Source organism: Rhinoraja longicauda, chromosome 25, assembly GCF_053455715.1.
Source record: "Rhinoraja longicauda isolate Sanriku21f chromosome 25, sRhiLon1.1, whole genome shotgun sequence".
NCBI lineage: Eukaryota > Metazoa > Chordata > Chondrichthyes > Rajiformes > Arhynchobatidae > Rhinoraja > Rhinoraja longicauda.
Window position 1 is genome coordinate 11186884 of NC_135977.1, and position 8817 is coordinate 11195700.

Consider the following 8817-nt stretch of genomic DNA (forward strand, 5'->3'; position numbering starts at 1 on the left):
AAAAAATTCTCATTTAGATTTTTCGCATTTAAAAAAAAAACTGTTATGGGGGGGTGGAGTGGGGAAAGGGAGGGTGCTAGACCAATGCAGAAAAAAACGCCGTTTTAAATTAAAAAATGAGATTTATTTTATTTTTTAAAGAAAGCCATTTATTTTAAAGAAAAAACGTGATTTTCCCACGTCACAATGGGAACCCAACGAGGAATGGGCCCAACAGGTCCACTTGGTCTAGTAAAAGATAATACTTGTTTATTTTCACATGTACCAAGATACAATGAAGTTCTTTTTATGCATACAGTTCAGTAAAATTATTGCCATACATAATTGCAATCCCAGATTAGGTACAGAATGTGTAGAAGCAGCCCAGAGTCCATATGAATGAATACTTTATTGTCACCGACCCAGGCGCCAGCCTCGTGCTCCGTCGGCCACTCGCCGACCCGCAAGGATCCCCCGACCCGTGAGGCCCCAGCCGGGCTCCCACCTGGGCTTCTCCACATCCCTCTGGGAGGCGTCAAGACCACGGCGCCTCGATAGACAATAGGTGCAGGACTAGGCCATTTGGCCCTTCGAGCCAGCACCACCATTCAATGTCATCATGGCTGATCATTTACAATCAGTATCCCGTCCCTGCCTTCTCCCCATACCCCCTGACTCCACTATCTTTAAGAGCTCTATCTAGCTCTCTCTTGAAAGCAGAGAATTGGCCTGAGGCAGAGAATTCCACAGATTTACAACTCTGACTGAAAAGGTTTTCCTCCACCCGCGTTCCTAGTCCACGACCCGGCAAGAAGCCATCTGCCGCGCGGTCCAGCGGGAAGCCTTTCAGGTTTGCAAGAGCCGTCAGGTTTTGGTGCCATTTTTAAAGTCCAAGCTGCGCTGGCCAGAAAGGCGTCCATCCAGATTGTCCAGGGATCCGTTGCCCCTCTCCTTGCCCGGCATCCTTCAGCCTGTGTGACCTGGGGGCCCCTCCTACGGCCGACTTTGAGGGCAAGACCTCAAGAAGGTAAAACCCTGGTTATCCTTTCTAGCCCTTTGTTGTAGCCACTGACTCCCTCCACCCTTCTCTCCAGTTCTTGGGACGAGCAGGAGCCGCTCTCGGCAGTTTCCCTCTCCAGACGGGTTAGAAACATAGAAACATAGAAAATAGGTGCAGGAGTAGGCCATTCGGCCCTTCGAGCCTGCACCGCCATTCAATATGATCATGGCTGATCATTCAGCTCAGTAGCCTGTACCTGCCTTCTCTCCATACCCCCTGATCCCTCTAGCAAAAAGGGCCACATCTAACTCCCTCTTAAATATAGCCAATGAACTGGCCTCAACTACCTTCTGTGGCAGAGAATTCCACAGACTCACCACTCTCTGTGTGAAGAAATGTTTTCTCATCTCGGTCCTAAAAGACTTCCCCCTTATCCTTAAGCTGTGACCCCCGGTTCTGGACTCCCCCAACATCGGGAACAATCTTCCCGCATCTAGCCTCTCCAACCCCTTAAGAATTTTATATGTTTCTATAAGATCCCCCCTCAGTCTTCTAAATTCCAGCGAGTACAAGCCCAATCTATCTAGTCTTTCCTCATATGTAAGTCCCGCCATCCCAGGGATCAATCTGGTGAACCTTCTCTGTACTCCCTCTAAGGCAAGAACGTCTTTCCTCAGGTTAGGAGACCAAAACTGCACACAATACTCCAGGTGCGGTCTCACCAAGGCCCTGTACAACTGCAGCAGAACCTCCCTGCTCCTAAACTCAAATCCTCTTGCTATGAATGCCAACATACCATTCGCTTTCTTCACTGCCTGCTGCACCTGTTCTACTGTCCATTGGAATCTTCCGTCGCGGGCTGGGCAACTGTCGCAAATGGTTTGTTGGTGCAGGAAATTTAAGATTGCCTTGCAGCATATAAAAACCTCTTATGGTTTGTACTGTAAATTGGAGGGACCAATGTCATTGGAAAATGTAAGAAAGAGGAGCAAAATGAAAGATGCTCACAGGGATTGTACAATGTGGATTATTATCTCATATTTTATCAGCCTTATTCTCATTGGGGTTGTTTTTTTGCTTCTTCACAGTCTCTTTTGGCTTGTGTTCTCTTTCTGCACTGTTCTGGTCTACCTTATACTCCATATTTTTTAATATCATTCTTTTTTTATCCCATTTTGCTGTTTTGCATTCTCCAAAAATATTTACTTTGATTTAAATATTAATTCCCAGTTTGCATTAAAATATAAAACTACTCACAGTACTGTGATGTCATGCCTTTTCTCTCCCATAATGTGTGTTTAAAAAAGAAATTCACTTTCAATAAGTCTTTCTGGAATTTTGCAGAACCACTAATGTCTGCAAACTGATACTGCTACAGTAATTAGCGCCTTAGGCAGCGTGAAAGTCAAACTGTGTTCAAGGTTGTTGTTCTATACTAATTATCAACACTTTCTGTGCAATTAGAATAGCTGCCAGTTTTAGAGAAAGGGGAATCAGCTCCTGTCTGAATGAGCAAAGAGCAAAATGCTTGAGGAACTTGGCGTGTCAAGCAGCATCTTCGAAGGGAATGGATGGACGGACAACGTTTTGCGTCAGGTCCCTCTTCAGTCTGATTACATAAGAGGATGAAAGCTGAAAAGGAGAAAAAAGGATTGACTTTAGTTCAGCTTTCAATACCATAGTCCCCACCAGACTGGCTGAGAAGCTGCTGGAACTGGGGCTTAGCACCCCTCTGTGTGCCTGGGTCCTGGACTTTCTCACGGCCAGGCCCCAAGTGGTCAGGATGGGAGAACACGCATCTAGCTCCCTCACCCTGAACATAGGATCCCGCCCAGGGTTGTGTCCTTAGTCCCCTAATGTACTCCCTGTACACACATGACTGTGTGGCCAGGTTCAGCTCAAACGCCATCATCATGTTTGCTGATGACACTGTGGTGGTGGGCCGGATCTCCGACAACGATGAGAAGGCCTACCGGGAGGTGGCTGATCTGGCACTCTGGTGTCAGGACAATAGCCTCCTCTTGAATATCAAAAAAACTAAGGAGCTGATTGTGGACTTTAGAAGGGCTCAACATCCAAGGACGTACACGCCACTGGAAATAAATGGGTCTACTGTGGATAGGGTGAGCAGTTTTAAATACTTGGGAGCCCACATCAAAGAGGATCTGACATGGGCAAAGCACATTGCCGCACTGGTGGGTAAGGCAAAGCAGCGCCTTTACCACCTTAGACAGCTGAGGAAATTCAGAGTGCCTCTGCGGATCCTTCATTGCTTCTACTCTGGGGCTGTAGAGAGCATCCTATCTGGCAACATTACAGTCTAGTTTGGGAACAGCTCTGCCCAGGACAGGAAGGCCCTGCAGAGAGTAGTGCGTTCGGCAGAACGCACCATGGGAACGACACTCGCCCCCCTGCAGGACCAATACATCAGGTGTAGATCAAGAGCAAGCAAGATTATGAGGGACCCCTGCCACCCCAGCAATGGACTGTTCCAGATGCTAGTCAGGCAAGTGCCTCCGCTGTCACGCTTGGAAAACGGAGAGGATGAGACGGAGTTTCTTCCCACAGGCCATCAGGACTGTTAACTTTTATAACTCCAGGGACTAAATTTTGTCTTCTCTGTATTAACTTTAATTTATATGCTGTAACTGTAATTCTTTTTTTTTTGCACAATCCGCAGGCATTGCCACTTTCATTTCACTGCACATCGTGTATGTGTATGTGACAAAGAAACTTGACTTGACTTGAAGCCTGGCAAGTGATAGGTGGATACACGGGAGATAAGTGATTATCAAATGGGTGCAATAATTGACAAAGGTTAGAGGTGGAAAGAAGACAAAAGTGTGTCAGCTAAGAGGAGTGAAATGTCAAGCCATAGAGAGGGGTGTAGGTTGAAGGGTACAGAGATGAGGGGAAAGAGGGGGAATAAAATGGAAATATGGCACGGGGGTGGGAAATGAGTGTATGGAGGAGGGGAAAGGAGCAGGATCACTGAGTAGTGTAGAAAGGAATTGCAGATGCTGGTTTATACCAAAGATAGACACACGGTGCTGGAGTAACTCACTGGGTCAGGCAGTATCTCCGGAACATGTTCCGAGTCGAAACATCTCCAAAGATGATGCCTGACCCGCTGAGTTACAGCAGCACTTTGTGGCTACATCAGGAAGCCTGAGGTGGTGGGAGAAATGTGTGCGCACTTCGGTAGGGGGATTATTACTTGAAATTGAGAAATGCAATGTTCAAACCACTGGGTTGTAAGCTAGTCAAGCAGAATATGAAGGGTAAGAATATGAGATCTTTACTGATATGCCATATTTAGACATGCCACACTGCATATGAGGTGCTAGTTTCAGGTGGAATATAGAAGGAATGAAGTTTCTTGTATTACACCACAGCCTGTTCAGTAACTTGATTCTGGTCCCAGTCAGTTGTTGCTTGCCAGCTTGTAGTTTTCTTCATATTTTCCACTGCCTTAAGATTGGGAAGTCCTGACCTGTTCAGCTTCTGCCTGCCGTGGCAAGTGCAGTTCCCTGTTTCTGTCTGCATTGCAGTTAAGTGCTTATGCTCCCCTCCCAAAGTCTGAGGTTTATGAATGACTGGTAAACTAAATTCATGTGTTAAAAACAACTTAGTTAGCTGCCCTCCAGACATGGTGGGTTGAATAATAATGTGGTCAGGAGCTATTGGATCAACTTTGTGTACTTTCCTTTTCCGAATTGCCATGATCAGCAGGGGGCAGTATAATGCATAACACATTTGTACACCATTTGGTGAGATTCCTTGAATTATATCTGGAATACTTAGCACAAAATTAGGCTTCTTGGCTCAACCAGTGTATACTGCCATTTGAACTTCACTCAAGCTTTTTTTGCTTAACTCTTGGTGGAGTAGTAAGAGTAGTTTGACTGCCTGAATAAGACTTTGCAGTTTAGTCATATTTAGATTGGGCCCAAGCTTGTTATGTGGTGTAACTCTTCACTCTTGGTGCAGTACAAAGTGTGATAAGCCATGTAGTTTCCAAGTTCCATCAGTCAGAATGGAACGTGTGATCAGGTCTAACCTTCATTTTCTATTGAGGAGGAAAACAAAATGCCTTTTTTAATGAAGTTGTTCACTGCTCGACTACCATCTTGTGTTATTCTTTTGTTTCCGAACTTCTCAGTACATGAGAAAACATTCAACACTGTTTCAGTGTTGGGCAATGCCGATGATGGTGGATACATGGATAATACAGGTCTGTGCATTGTTTAAAATGTATAATCCAATGTGAATATGTTATATCTATAAAACAACTAGACAGCCAGTCCCATATTCATAGGGTGACTTACTATTATCAGAAATAACGGTCACGGCGGCGCAGCGGTAGAGGTGCTGCCTTACAGCGAATGCAGCGCTGGAGACCCAGGTTCCATCCTGACTACGGGTGCTGTCTACGGAGTTTGTACGTTCACCCTGTGATCTGCGTGGATTTTCTCCAAGATCTTCATTTTCCTCCCACACTCCAAAGACGTACAGGTTTGTAAGTTAATTGGCTTGGTAAATGTAAAAATTGTTCCTAGTGGGTGTAGGATAGTGTTAAAAATTGTCCCAAAAATTGTGGGTATAGGATATAGGTATAGGATACTTCCAGTGTAGTCCCTAGTGGACTCTTCAGAAATTATGACCACAAGATACAAGAACTGTAGCATGGCATATTTGAAATTGAGATATAGTGAAATATTTAGGACAAGCAGGATTAAAGAGGATGGAATAAATGAACCTTGGCAAGAGAGCCAGGAGAAAGAGATAAGGAAGGAGGCGATGAGGTGAGATAGGAGGAAGAGGTTGGCAATGAGAAAATATATTGCTTTACACAAGATCAAAAGGCAAATGTCTTGGCACAAAGACAAGAATAAATACATAACCATCATCCCATTTCTGTGACAGAAACTGGAACCTTGAGCAGCATGGCGACACAACTAATAGAGCTGCTGCTACACAGTTCCAGTGACCCAGGTTTAATCCCGATTTCCAGCACTGTCGCTGTCAGTGTGGAGTTTGTTTGTTCTTCCTGTTACTATGTGAGTTTCTGCAGGCTATGTGGGTTTCTCCAGTTTCCTCCCACATAGCCTAAGGTTAACTGGCCCTAGTGTCTATAGCTGAGTAGTAGAATCCGAGGAGAATGGGCCGATTAAAATGGTGTTCATGTAGGATTAATATAAATGTGTGTTTGATGGTAAACTAACGCAGTGGGCCAAACGGCCTCTTTCTTATAATGACGCTTTAAATAGATTGCCTCGGGATAGTGTTTAAAGGGCCATTCATACCATGACAAACCAATTTCAGATGCTCTGTGATACCAAATTTGTAAAGGGGCTGAGCTTCCTCCAGGGTGAATGTTGAAACTCCTTTCAAAAACAGATCTCACATTGCTTAACATTGTGTGCAAATCCACTTTACCCCCAGGCACACGACAAGACTTCAAAGCTCTCTGAAAGATTTATATTTTCAATTGTTAGCAGAGGGCTCTGTCCAGTCAAAGGCATAGCTTTCAGTTAGGCAAGACTGTTATGATTCAGACGGCCAGCAGCTTGGTCATGTGAATGCACGTGAAACCTGAACAGAACCTGAAATCTTAGATGTTTACTTGTAAGTGTAAAGGGACCCTCATGAATGAAGCGCATGGGATTTGCACGTGGTTAACTGGTGATGTGTTTGTGAGATGCATAGTTAACTTTGTGTACTTACTACAAAAAACACTAACTGTTGATAGCAGATGGATATTCAGGAAAGACTATGGAAACACTTTCCCAGTGCAAAATCCTTTCATCATGATTAAATTGATGGAAAGGTATGAGCCTGGCTCAAAAATAAACATCAGCCAAATTCACAGCAAGTGATACTTGTCATGGCTGATAATGACTTTTACAAAATTATCTCCCAGACCTCCAGGAGTTTTGTGTCAGATTATATCAGAACATTGTATCCTCCACAGTCTGATTATTCATGAGTGGCAATATACAAAGCCCCTCTTCGGTCATATCAATCCCCACTTTTTGAAAAGGGAGGGAGAGAGAAAACGGGGAATTATAGACCAGTTAGCCTAACATCTGTAGTGGGGAAAATGCTAGAGTCAGTTATTAAAGATGTGATAGCATTACATTTGGAAAGTGGTGAAATCATCGGACAAAGTCAACATGGATTTACCAAAGGCAAATCATGTCTGACGAATCTTATAGAATTTTTTGAGGATGTAACTAGTAGAGTGGATAAGGGAGAACCAGTCGATGTGTTATATCTGGACTTTCAGAAGGCCTTCTACAAGGTCCCACATAGGAGATTGGTGTACAAACTTAAAGCACACGGTATTGAGGGTTCAGTGTTGAGGTGGATAGAAAATTGGTTGGCGGACAGGAAGCAAAGAGTAGGAATAAACGGGTCCTTTTCGGAATGGCAGGCAGTGACTAGTGGGGTACCGCAAGGCTCAGTGCTGGGACCCCAGTTATTTACAGTGTATATTAATGATTTGGACGAGGGAATTGAATGCAACATCTCTAAGTTTGCGGATGACACGAAGCTGGGTGGCAGTGTTAGCTGCGAGGAGGATGCTAGGAGGCTGCAGAGTGACTTGGATAGATTAGGCGAGTGGGCAAATGCATGGCAGATGCAATATAATGTGGATAAATGTGAGGTTATCCACTTTGGCGGCAAGAACAGGAAAGCAGAGTATTACCTGAATGGTGACCGATTGGGAGAAGGGGAGATGCAACGTGACCTGGGTGTCATGGTGCACCAGTCATTGAAAGCAAGCATGCAGGTGCAGCAGGCAGTGAAGAAAGCGAATGGTATGTTGGCATTCATAGCAAGAGGATTTGAGTTTAGGAGCAGGGAGGTTCTGCTGCAGTTGTACAGGGCCTTGGTGAGACCACACCTGGAGTATTGTGTGCAGTTTTGGTCTCCTAACCTGAGGAAAGACGTTCTTGCCTTAGAGGGAGTACAGAGAAGGTTCACCAGATTGATCCCTGGGATGGCGGGACTTACATATGAGGAAAGACTAGATAGACTGGGCTTGTACTCGCTGGAATTTAGAAGACAGGGGGGATCTTATAGAAACATATAAAATTCTTAAGGGGTTGGAGAGGCTAGATGCGGGAAGATTGTTCCCGATGTTGGGGGAGTCCAGAACCAGGGGTCACAGCTTAAGGATAAGGGGGAAGTCTTTTAGGACCGAGATGAGAAAACATTTCTTCACACAGAGAGTGGTGAGTCTGTGGAATTCTCTGCCACAGAAGGTAGTTGAGGCCAGTTCATTGGCTATATTTAAGAGGGAGTTAGATGTGGCCCTTTTTGCTAAAGGGATCAGGGGGTATGGAGAGAAGGCAGGTACAGGCTACTGAGCTGAATGATCAGCCATGATCATATTGAATGGCGGTGCAGGCTCGAAGGGCCGAATGGCCTACTCCTGCACCTATTTTCTATGTTTCTATGTTTCTAAGTGGGTCGTGTTACAATAACCATAAGTCAAAAATTTGTTCATTTGACATTGCTAAAAAGTGAGTTTCTTAAAAATAGAGTTCCTTTAGTTCCATTATGACCGAATGACTTGTCACTTAGTCACAAACATTAAGTGACTAAAGGGCTTTGAACAACACAATATCCATCATTTAATTCTTAAAGTTATTCAGGAAATTGGCAAGGCTTCATCAAGTATAAGTAATCGGTTGCACTAATCTTCTGCAATACCCTTGTAATCCAGCTATCTAAAAAAATGATCTGTCATTATTCGTTGGATTATAACATTGGTGAAAATGAGATCTCTGTATAATCAGCACCCGTAGTCAGGATTGAACCCGGATCTC